The following is a 12,974-nucleotide window of genomic DNA, read 5'->3' as shown; positions in this document are numbered from 1 at the left end:
AAGCTATGTCTCTGGAAAATGTGTGACATTTTTTAGCAACATGAGGTAGCTTCTGACAGAGCCATTTACCATCCATTAATTACAACCCACACCGCCCATGTTGTTATGTGAATTGAGCTGAAAGACCTGACCACCTGCTCATCCATACAGAGCAGACAGAGCTATGTCACTTACTGAGCACTTCATTAAATTATTCTTCCATTATTACAAACATAGGACTTTAAAAAATGAACCATCTTTGGGAAAACCCAATTAATAATTTTCCTTTGCTCTCATCCAACTGGGATTTAGATTTCTGGATAATCAATCATTTTAAATGCACATTTTTGGCTAATTGTAAAAAAAAAAAAAAAAGTTCCTGTTCTATTACTCTATCTGACAAGTTATTGTTAAATATGGGAGAAATCATTGATTTTTAAATTCTTATTTTAAATCTATCATGTTACTGATCTATCATGTATTCCTGAGGATATTTGAATCAATGTTTTGTCCTTTCTAGATAGAATACGTGGTCTTAAAAAAAAAAAAGGAATGATAGGATTTTTCCCCATAGTTGTATTATTTTATTTCTTATCTTATTACACTGGATGAAAATTCAAGATTATTACAAAATCAGAAAAAATTCTTAAAATTAAATGGGAATGACGGTAGATATCATTATGACATGAACACTTATTCTTCTGTTCATATTTTATTAATGACATTTATCAATGTTATATACTTAATTTTTATCAAACTTTTTTGATAATTTTTTGATAATTTTTATCAAACTTTTATCATCTACTATATAATTATATTCTTCCTTTTGACCCATGATTAAATGAATTATGTTTATATATTGAAACCTTAACAGACTGATTGCATTATTCTTTCTGAGAATTCACATAAAAAATTGCCATGTGATTATATATTGCTGGATTTTTTTACTAGTTTTGTTCAATATATATATCTTACATATATCTTACATATATGTTATACATATATATATAAAACTAAGATGCTTCCTTTATTTTATTATTTTTTTGAGAGAGAGAGTGGGTGGAGGCGTAGAGGTGGAGGGAGAGAATCTTAGGGGGTGGAGCCTGATGGGGGGCTCCATTCTAAGATCCCGAGATCATGACCTGAGCCGATGTCAAGAGTGGAACACTTAACCAATGGAGCCACCAAGGTGCCCTTAGGATGTTCCCTTTAATGTTCAAACATGACATTTGTGTTTAATGGGGGGTTTTTGTGTACAACTCTTGTGAAATTTTGATAGCAGAGATTTCGTACCTTTATAAAATGACTTAGAAATTTTGTATTCTAGTCTATGCGTTAGAATACCTTTACAATATTTTTAAATAACTCTTAAAAAATTTAAAGTGTAAGGAATTTTAAAATGTAAAGAGTTTATCCTAAAAAAATATCTGACTCTGGTGATTTATGTTTTATAATTATTAAATTACTTTATTATATGCAGATTATTTCATTTTCTAAAAATCTTCCATTTATTCTGATTTTTCGGATGCTTTCTGAAAATATGTGTACTAAATAGTTCAATTGCAATTCTATAAAATTTTTATTTTAGATTTGTGCATTGGTTTTAATTCTTTTCCTCAAATTAACTATGAGTTTACATTTAATGTTGATGAAAGAAATTGTTTTTAATTCTGCTTATTTACTGATTTTTAATTCTATCACTATTATTTTCTCTTTCTTATTTTTGTTTGGTTTTGTCTGTTTCACACCACAAATTCTCCTTTGTGAATGGTTAATTTTGACCCTTGTTTTCATTAGTTGAGTCTTTGAGTACAGATGGTCTCCAACTTATGGTGATTCAACTTACCTTTTTTTTTTTTTAATTTTATTATGGTGTGAAAGCAATGTGGCTTCAGTGGAAACTATACTTTAAATTTTGAATTTTGATCTTTCCCTGGGCTAGTGATATGTGATACAATGCTCTCTCGTGACACTGGGCAGCAGCACCCAGCCGAAGCTACCAGTCATGTAATAAATCATGAGGGTAAACAGGCTAATGTAATTTCAATTGTTTTGTATATGAATAATCATTCTATTTTCACTTTAAGTACAATATTCAATAAATATCATATTTAGTGCTTTATTATAAAATAGGCCTTGTGTTAGATGATTTTGCCCAACTGTAGACTAATATAAGTGTTCTAAGCACATTTAAGGTCAGTGAGGCTAAGCAAGGATGATTGGTAGGTTAGATGTATTAAATGTATTTTCCAGCTTACAATATTTACTGGGACGTAACCCCATCATAGACTGAGGAAGATCTGTGTTTTGTTTTACAGGTAAGTATACTGTGACACACTTGCTGAATCCATTTACATTTTTAAATCTCTTTACTACTCTACTACCACCACAATCCCTACAAGAAAAGCAAATTGTCTAGTATTTATTTGATACATTTTTACTTCCGAACTCTTTAGATTGGTCTATTTTTACATGACAATATGAGGGAATATATTTTAGTTCAGTATATTTCTACCTGATGATTGATTCTCAATTAACTTTCTTTAACACAAATTAAACCTTGATTTATAGAAACATCTTCACACAGAATATTCTTATTTTTTCCAGTTTCTTCAAATTTTGTTCCTGTTCAGCTTTCTCTCTCTTCTCCAGTAAAATTTATAATCTCTTACATTTTTCTTACCCAATGGTGTAGATTCAGCTATCTGAATCTATATTTTATCTCTGTTATTATTGGTTTTCTTTTGCCTTTCTTCTTAGGGGGACAATGACTAATTCAATTTATTATTTTACTAATTTTTCCATGATATCTTTATTCTTCTCCTCCTTCCCCTCAAACACGTTTTCCTGAATTTTATTAGTAACAAAAACATTTCTAACATGTATTTCCCTTGTGATCTTTCTTCCCCTAAAGCATCTACTTATGTTTGGATGCTAGTATAATTTCTATTATGTGTTCTCTAGTTTTCACATTGCTATTTGAGAGAATAAATTTGAGTCTACTTATCATTGGGTGAAGCTTAAAGAGCAATAATGAAAGAGTATAATGTTTTAGTCTGCTCAGGTTTTTATGGGAAAATACCACAGAATAGGTGGTTTTAACAACATAAAGTTTATTTCTCAAAGTTCTGGAAGCTAGAAATCTGAGGTCAGGTGCCAGCATCGTTTGTGTTCTGGTGAGGATCCTCTTCTTGGCTTGCATAGGGTTGTCTTCTTTCTGTGTTTTCATAAAGCAGTGACAGCAACCTCTGATTTCTTTCTTTTATTATAAGGATATTAATCCCATTATGGATGTCCTCTCCTCCTGAACTTATCTAAACCTAATTACCTCCCAAAGGCCACACCTCCAAATACCATCACACTTGGTGTTAGGCATTCACCATATATATTTTGGGTGCACACTAACATTCGGTCCATAATATTCCATCCCTCTGCCCCGAAAACTTCATGTCCTTCTCACAGACACACTGTGTTCATTCCATCCCAACAGCATCAGAAATCTTAACTCTTTCTGGCATCAACTCTAAAGTCTAAATTCCAAATTTGAGATATGAGCATGACACATCAAATGGTGGCATAGGAATATCTACTACTCATCTTCCCATTCCCCAGAAACATAACTTTGAACAATATATGCATATGAATATACCTTCACAAGAGCCAAAAATTACAGGTGAGGGATTACAGCACCCGAGTGAAGCATAAAAATAAGAAAAAAATATATTGAGGAAGGTAGGAAAGATAAATGCACACTATCTCCACTACCCCTCCCTCAAGCTGAATTAGTTCAAGGTGGAGGGACATCTTCCATGAGGGAGGTGAAAAAAGTGAGCTCAATCTCACTGTAGACCCCAAAGCCAGCCCACCCCAACACCAGGCCACCCCAGAGTTGGACCACTCCAGAGTTGGACCACCTAGTATCAGGCCAACTCTTGCGAGCCTAGGTGACTCCTTACAGGATCCTTCTAGCCCATGTCCTGCTCACCTTGGCACTTGGCATGCTTTAGTGGCTCAGGGTGGACCCTATGGCACAAGGCTTCCCACAGACTCCAGAGAACCCAGTCTTCTATCTTACCTTGTACCTGCACATTCCAAAGGCCACAGGCAGCTCCTTTAACACCAGGCTCCCAGCAGGCCCCCAGCTCACTCTGTCAACCACTGGTTCCAGGGGCTCCAGGTGGATTTTGCAACACTAGGCATCCAGTATACTCACATGAACACAACCACAGGGCACCTCTCTCTGATCCCATCCTTCTCTCCCCAGTGTCTGCCAGCTTTAGGACCCCAGGTGGCAGCCCAGGCACCAGGCTTTCCTGGTGGGGCCCTGCAAACCTAGGTTTGAAAATTTTGCATACCCCTAAGAATACCATATAATTGAGATTTAACTGAGTTATGGCATGTAAGCCACATAGCAAATGCTGAATATGTTATTAATTATTATTATCTCAGTATGTTAGTTAAATAATAAGTAGTATTCTGAAGGGCAGCATTAATATTAGTGGAATTACTTTGAAGTAAGTGAGTTGTCATCAAAGTAGAACTGAACATTTTGCTTGTTGGTGACCCAATTCTAGTAATTAACATTAAGTGGGGATTAGAAATAGATCAGTGGTAGATGTATATGATACCGCCATAAGGAAGATTTGAAATTCCTAGTGCTTTGTAGTGTAAAAACTCAAAAGCTCATTAAAGCATATTAGCAAATCCACATGTTTGTAAGGAGACTGTCTGTGATCTGAGTGTTTATTACTCTATCAATGTTTACAACTCTGTTTAGTGCATCTCTTCAGGCTATCATTTTATCTTTAAATCTCCTGAACTGGGTACCATGTTGGCAAATAGTAGACACTCTATGACTACATTCAGGAAAAAATATACTTTCATAAAACTATGCCTGCTTATGATAAACTTAATTTATTAAGAACAGAACAACAATCAAACTGGGAGAATTTGTGTTCTTAATATTATTTTATATACATTAAATTTAAAAAGAGAAAAAAATTTCAAACTGCCATTATTATTGTTGTTTTCTTAACTCAGCCCTTTTTTTAAGGGTTCCTATGAATTTTATGAAGAATAATGAAATCAGAACAAATCATGAAAAAAGGACATTCTAATTTAAACATTACAATTCACCAAAGTTTGTTTATTACTTTAATGATCTATCAAAAGAAATGTGGAAATGTGTTAAATCATGAGGATTAGGGACAGGCAAAATGTTACATTCCAGCATTAAAAATAAATGTGTGTATTAATCAATAAAATACCTTGATTGTATTAAAAAAGCTTGAAGAAATTTAATATTATGTCTGACCTATGATGGACATTTGAAATATATTTGTTGAATTAGTTTATTAACACAATGTTGAGCAAATAAACATAAATATTTATTTTATTTTTTATTTTAAAAAATATTTGTTTAATGAATAAATATATATATCATTATAGGTCATTATTATTATAAGTCATTATTATTTTAAAATATTTAATTAATTAAGCCAAGGTTTATTTTGTTGTCTCAGGACCAGGGCCTACCATGAAGTGATAAGGTAAATTAGACTCTCTATTTAGCAGGAGGTCATAGTATAGAGGGAGATAAATTATTTTGGAATGATGAAGTATTGTGATAAGTCTTAGAATGACATCCCTGAGGTGAAAAAAAAGCAAAGAACAAGAAACAAGGGACTATGGACCTAGAAGACTTCACAGATGTCAATGATGTATGAATGGACTTCAAAGATATTTTAGGCCAAAAGTGCAATAAAAGAAACCATTATACAGGTATGAAGGACTATAGTCTGTTCAGGAAAAGATGTAAAATGGTTTTTATGAAGAAATTTATTAAGAATGTGGACAAGTGATGGTTCTGGATTGATCATCTGGAAACAGTCTACAAAAGACTTCTTAAATTTTAGTCTCTACTTAGCATGAGCTCAATAAACTTTTTTTAAAGGGGCTGGATAGTAAATATTTTAGGCTTTGTGGGACATATGATTTCATTCACAGCTACTCAATTTTACCACTATAGTGTGAAACAGCCACATACAATATGCAAATGGATAGATGCGCTTCTGTTGTAATAAAACTTTATTTACAAAAGCAACAAATGGGCTGTAGTTTCCCAAGCCCTATTTTAACACCTGTGTAAAAAAAAAAAAAATAGTATCATCAAATTTTATTAAGAAAGTATTATGGGGAAAAGAATTTGCAAATATTCACTCGATCTTTCACTTTACCCTTGTTTCGTGCTGATCTCAGCCTATCGATAACTGTGTGGCTGGACCAGCCCTGGTGGTTCTTATGATTGGAATATGTCTGCAGCAATAGATATGAGTACACTCGGAAACAAGAGTTTATTATTTACAGGTTCTAGAGGATACACAGTGGGTCACATAGTGAGTTCCTGGGTAGAGAAAGAGAAAGGAGAATAAACCTGGGGTTCTGCTTTTATTGAGGTATAAGGCAGTAAGGAGGAGGCTACGTTTTCTCAGGCTCACTATTGGTAAATTGAAAACCTAAAAGTGGGATTTAAGCACTGAAAGAGAAAAACAAGGGGACCAAACAAATGGTCAGTGATTGAAATCAACTAAGTTCTATAAAACAAAAAAGGTTAGCAAGGGGAGGGAGGAAGGGGGCAGGGAGGCTGGCTTTTTATCTAGTCATGTGACTGGCAAGGTGTTATTTGATATAGCTGTCTTTGATGTGGATACTTTGAAGTGAATGGTTAGGAAATCAAAGCTTGTGTCAGGCGCCTGCATTACAAAAAATAAAAACCAACTGTCAGAGTTTACACTATAACCTGTTAAATAACATTCTTTTGCAGGCACCTATCTCTCCAGAAGATATGAAATTTAGTATCCCGGGAGAGGAAATCATTACCTTCTGTAACAAAAAAAGTAAGCAAGCTAAATTTCATTATCATTTTTTAATCAAATAATAATTTTAACTGGCAAACTTGATAATAAACTTTCAGATAAGGGAATTCCTGGACAGGTAGGAAATAAAACTTAGAAAAGTTAGCCCCTTTCTTCCTGGAGGATTGTATTAGAAGTAATGAGAAGCAGATCTGGATGCTTAGAACATGTCCATTAGTCCTTCAGAATAAAACTGTAAGTTATCTTACACTCAATGATTCCATTAGGGAATGTTGTGTCAAAAATAGAGGTTACTTTCTTCCACAGTGTGGGACTCTAGGGGGAGATCACCTTCTTGGCTATTGCCCATACCAGCTCTGAAAATGGCCTCATCCCAGTACAGTGGTGCATACATCATGATTCGTTGGAATCCAGTTTTGACTTTCCTTGCCTGAGCTCCCAGGTGGACTGTATAGCCTGCAAAAGAACTTCTTGGTGCTCCATTGAGAAAACAGAGAAGATAGTTGACATCAAGGCCAGTAGCCTACCTGGTGCCTATTATTTCAAAGGGAAACTTGACCCCAAAGTCAAGACTGGTTGGCATGCAGATGATCCTGGGATTCAGAAGAAGAACATACCTGAGAAATCTATGTGTGTCACTAAGGTAGAGCTGAGTCTACCAGGAAGCACCACCAATAACTACATAAGCTCTGAGGAAAGAGAGACAGGGGTTAGTAGACTCACAAGAGCAGAGGTCACTAGGTCAGCTACACCATATCTGCCTCCATATTGTGACACACCTATTTGGGACAGGAAAAGAGGAAAGACAGAAGGGTTTGCAGGACTAAAATTTAAAAAGCCAATCACTTTTTCCCTAAAAATAGTAAACATGTAAAATAGACTACTTAAATTATTATGAAACTAAATTTTCAAAACTGATTTAAAAATAAGTTTTTTTTTTCTTGTTACATATTCGGTAGGACTTACAAGACTGAGTCAGTCACAGATCAAGCACAAAAGCTCAATTTTCTTTGCACATGTATTTTCAGTATATTGTAGTTGATTATGCAATTCTGACTTTTAGAAAACTAAACCTGAATGAAACAAAAATGAAAAGCAGAAGGGAAAAAACAGAATGGAAAATCTCTGACGCAGGTGGATCAATTAGGACATATGGTACACTGTGATGAGAATCTGAACATAAAAAAGAATCCAGTAAAAGTAATGAAAATAGATGGATTGAAAGTGGATTCTAATATTTTAGTTCTTTTTTTAATTATATGTCTCTGTAACTTCATATAAAATTGTAAAAATAAGTTGTGATTCATGAAATATTTTTATGTAACTTCATATTAATTCTTTAAAAGACAATTGAATCATTTAATTTTCTTCCAAGTTTCTTATTTTGCTTTATTCTTGACTACTTGTTCTGAAATCTAAATTGAAGTCAATGTCTAGACAATGTCTAAATGACAAACCTAAGCTATATCCCAAAATCTATTTAGCTGATAAAATAATAGTACATATTATTGGATCAATTGTAGGACAAGTAGTAGAGATTTAGGGAAAGAGAGCAGCAGAGGTTGACTCTAGTTATTTCTTGTAAAATTAAGTAAATGATGATAATCATTAACCAAGACAGCACAGGAGGAGTAAGACTTAGAAGAACAAGCTACTTCATTTAGGTTGAGTCATGTCAATTTCAAGTCATCCATGAGATACACTGAAGATAATGGATCTCAGAACAGAGGAAGAATATAGATGTGGTAAATCATCCGCGACTGGAAATCACAAGACCAGATGATTCTAAAGATGACTCCACCCAGGAAGGCATCTGGAACAAGAAAGTGGCCAAAGTGCAACAGACAGAACCACAATTTATTGTATGGTAGGAGAGAGATCTGTTGAGAACCCTAAGTAGTTGCATTCATAATAATAAAAAAAAACCAGAAGAGTAAGCTCCTATGATGCTAGAGAGAGGAGAATTTCATAAAAACAGTGGGTATATCAGTAGCAATGTCAAGAACTAACAGGAGGTCACATTAAATGAAAACTACGCCTTTGCGTGGAAGACTTCCAGAGAATTCTGGACTGTCAGTCAAAAGATGTGAATTGATTTGGGGAAATGGAAACTTTTTGTTCTTGTTTTTGTTATTTTCAAAGAGTCTGAAAGTGAAGAGAAACCAAAAGAGAAAATAATAGATAAGGAGGGAGTCCGAGGCAAAAGGAATGTAAAGAAAGTTTCAGAAACAGATAAATTTGATCTCAGGGCACCGATGGAAGTTAAAACTTCGAGCAGTATATTTGTTCTGTTTATTTGCTCTGGGCCAAGGTGAGTAAGGAAAATGTACAGAGTAAAAAGTTAGAATAATTGCTGTAGGAAACACGCAAAAGGCTATGGATGAGTACACATGTTGGCAGGACGGCGCTGTATTGGAGGTGATATTTTGAAACCATCAAGTTATAATTATTCCACTCTGAATTATTAGTTAATTATCCCCTCAGCAGGCTAAAAAAAGGAATATTCCATTTTAAGAAACCAAAGTGAGAAAAAATTCTATGAAATTTTTCTTGAGTTAATCTCATTTCCTTGTGAAAAGAATGGTTCACTGAGATGTTTATCAGCAAACACTCAGAAAAGAAATGTTTTTTTTAAAAGGATCTAGAGGAAAGAATAAGAATTATATTAAGGACCTGATAAGCTTCAGTAAAATTATTATAAACCCAGCTGTATTATTTAGCAAAATTTAAATTAGTTCAAAGCTTCTTAGAATTAAAAACCATTTTTAATCAAGTGTGTCTTATAAAACTGGAAGGGGTGTATTTACCACCTGCAGAGGTAGTTCTGTTAAAATAGCACTCTTGATAAAGAAAAGCAGACTTTCATTAAGGAATACTTGAAATCAAAATCGAATGATATCCAACAATAGCTACAATATTATTCTTTATTTTTATTTGTATTATGGAATGTTGGCATTGTGTAGTTTTTAAATTTGGATTTGATCTGAGAGAGTTTGGGTTCAAATTATGGTTTGACTCCAACGGTCCTTTTTTTTTTATGTTCAGCTACAATACTTCAGTGGTTAAAATCAATTGTTTATGTGGCTGTGTTTGCATTAGACCATATTGAGACAGTGGATTTCATTTGGCTTTGTTCTGTATCTCTATTGGAATAAATAACAGCATGAAAGAATAGGTAAGTAAAGTGTTTGAAGCCTAACTGGTGCTAAATAAATGACACATTATTGTTATTGTTTCTGTACACACTTTTCTATCAACTTTTAAGTCATCTTTATACACTACAGTCTTTATCTTTATTTTAAAGATCTTATTTACTTAGTCAGGAGAGACACAGAGAGAGAGGCAGAGACACAGGTTGCGGGAGAAACAGGCTCCCCGGCGAGGAGCCTGATGTCTATTCGATCCCATGACTCCAGAATCATGACCTGAGCCAAAGGCAGATACTCAACCACTGAGCCACCCAGGTGCCCCTATAGTCTTTGTCTTTCATGTTTTAAATATAGGGAGAGTTTTCTTCCTACAATAGAGAGGTAATTAATCACCTCCTTTACAACCCTAAACTGACTAATGAAATAATCCACATATAGTATTTTTAGGATCCATTCAACTGATCAGCTAACATGAAAAGGTATAAATTTCCTCTTGTGAAAACTGTGACTTCCATTTTGCAGCTAGGAAGTTAAGAGAATCACATGATTTAACACAGAGAGTGGTGTTAAAGCAAAAAGTAAGGACATTACAGAAATTTCCTATCTTTCTAAAATACTTCAAGCCTTTCCAAACTACACATAAGCTTTTCTTCCTTCAGAACAAATGAATTACAATTAAATGAAAAAGCAACCAACGAAACATTTACTTTTTATAGAGACTTGGTATACCTAATGAGGAATTTATTATATTCTTATAATATGTGAGGCTCTTTTCCTAAAATAAGCTTAATTTTTCTTTTTGACAGGAAAGCATATTCACTATTTTTAACTTGATTTTCTTAGAAGCAAGCACAGTACGATGTCTACATATGAGTCTCTGTACTCATACTGAAACACAAAATACACAACACATTGCACACACCACTTTAGAGTCGTACTTATTAAATTTCATTTCTGGAACAAGATATAGTTGAAAGCTCTGTTCAAGGAATATTGCAATTACAGTTTATGTTCAAACCACAACAGAGGAATTCTAATTCTCTCTATAAATGGTTATATGGCTGGTAGTGCAGATGTTATCCTCTAGTGAGTACTTCTCCCAGAAGCTTCTCTCAGGGAATCTCTTACCTCTCCCAAAGGAAACGACAGCAAAAACAACAACACAAACTGGGATCCCTGGGTGGTGCAGCGGTTTAGCTCCTGCCTTTGGCCCAGGGCGCGATCCTGGAGACCCGGGATCGAATCCCACGTCGGGCTCCCGGTGCATGGAGCCTGCTTCTCCCTCTGCCTATGTCTCTGCCTCTCTCTCTCTCTCTCTCTCTCTCTCTCACTGTGTGCCTATCATAAATAAATTAAAAAAAAAAAAAAAAAAAAACCTTCTAAAAAAAAAAAAACAACAACCACCTAACTATGGACTGACTGGAAAACCAAGTAATCTCATTTGCTTGTGAATGGAAGAGTGCCCCATGGTAGATTTTTGTTGCTGAAATGTTAGGAAGCTATGTCACTACCACTGTTGTACAGTGGATGTAGTAATCCAAAGCAAAACTTCTCTGCTGGTTCTGCATTGTTTTTTGTTTGTTTGTTTTGTTTTTGTTTTTGTTTTTGTCTTTTTGTGGAATGGCTAGTATAAACACCATGTAAGCCTTGCAGTATGTAAGGAGACAAGGTATTAATCAACCACGGGGCGGGCGGGACTTATCCCAAATTAGACCCCCTGTGGATTCTGAAAGTATTTTCAGCAGAGCAAATTCGAATGCCTCTGGCAGTCAAAGGGTTTTGGTATGTTAAACTCAACTGCAATTTTCATTGAGTGAGGCGAGGGTGGCTCTGGAATGCTTAATGTGGCAACATGTCGCTGCTAAAAAGGTGTAGATTCTGTTGTTTATTCCTACATTTATTTTACCTGACGGAACCCTACTTCTATCCCAGGGTGTTAAAGTCATGAAACGCAAGGAGCGTCTGTTTTTTGGCAGTTAGACAGACTGCATATTTACGAATAGAGCCGAAAACAAAAGACAACCAAAAAATTGGCACAGTTCTCAAATGATGTTGTGGTAAATCAGCTCTGAACGTGGTCTAACGTGTAGGTGACCATAATAATGATCAGATTCATTTTTTCCCTCTGTCACCTGACTATTTGGGGATTTCATTTTTTTTTTATTTTATTTTATTATTTTAATTTTTTTGGGGGGGTGGATTTCTTGAAGCAATTTATGCCATTGCAATAGTATCAACTATTTCCATTACTACAATTAATCCCTCAACTAGGTTTTATCTTTTTTTTTTTTTTTTTTTTTTTTTTTTTCAGAAATCAGGGATTAGCAGCTGACAACTGAAATAGAATGAGAACTGCTTGATCTCGGGTACCTGCAGTGAATTTGGAGAGTTTAAGGTAATTGAGATATTTGACCTACAAAGTCAGGATTATGGGATCCCTGGGTGGCGCAGCGGTTTAGCGCCTGCCTTTGGCCCAGGGCCCGATCCTGGAGACCCGGGATCGAATCCCACGTCAGGCTCCCTGCATGGAGCCCGCTTCTTCCTCTGCCTATGTCTCTACCTCTCTCTCTGTGTGTGTGACTATCATAAATAAATAAAAAATTAAAAAAAAATTCAAAGTCAGGAATATGATTGATTAATTAATTAATTAACTAATGGCATTCTCTACCAAGTTTTCATGAGCGTGACTTTCATTACACCATTTTAACCTAATTTAGGGTGTGGGGATGGGTTGAAGGAAAGGAATGAGAGAAAAAGAGAAAGTAAAAGCAGCATGTTAGTCATTTATAGACAAAGCAATCACAATGGAAGGAAAATGCACCAGAGTTCAGTCATCTACCGATTTAGCTCTTCCCATGTATAAATACCATACAAGCCTTGCAGTATTTTAGGAGACAAAAACCTTTCGATTTCAGTATGTTGAAAAATATCAGAATATTATAGTCATATAGAGAATATTTGACGAATAGGG

Source organism: Canis aureus, chromosome 17, assembly GCF_053574225.1.
Source record: "Canis aureus isolate CA01 chromosome 17, VMU_Caureus_v.1.0, whole genome shotgun sequence".
In the NCBI taxonomy this organism is placed as follows: domain Eukaryota; kingdom Metazoa; phylum Chordata; class Mammalia; order Carnivora; family Canidae; genus Canis; species Canis aureus.
This window is presented reverse-complemented; position numbering follows the sequence as displayed.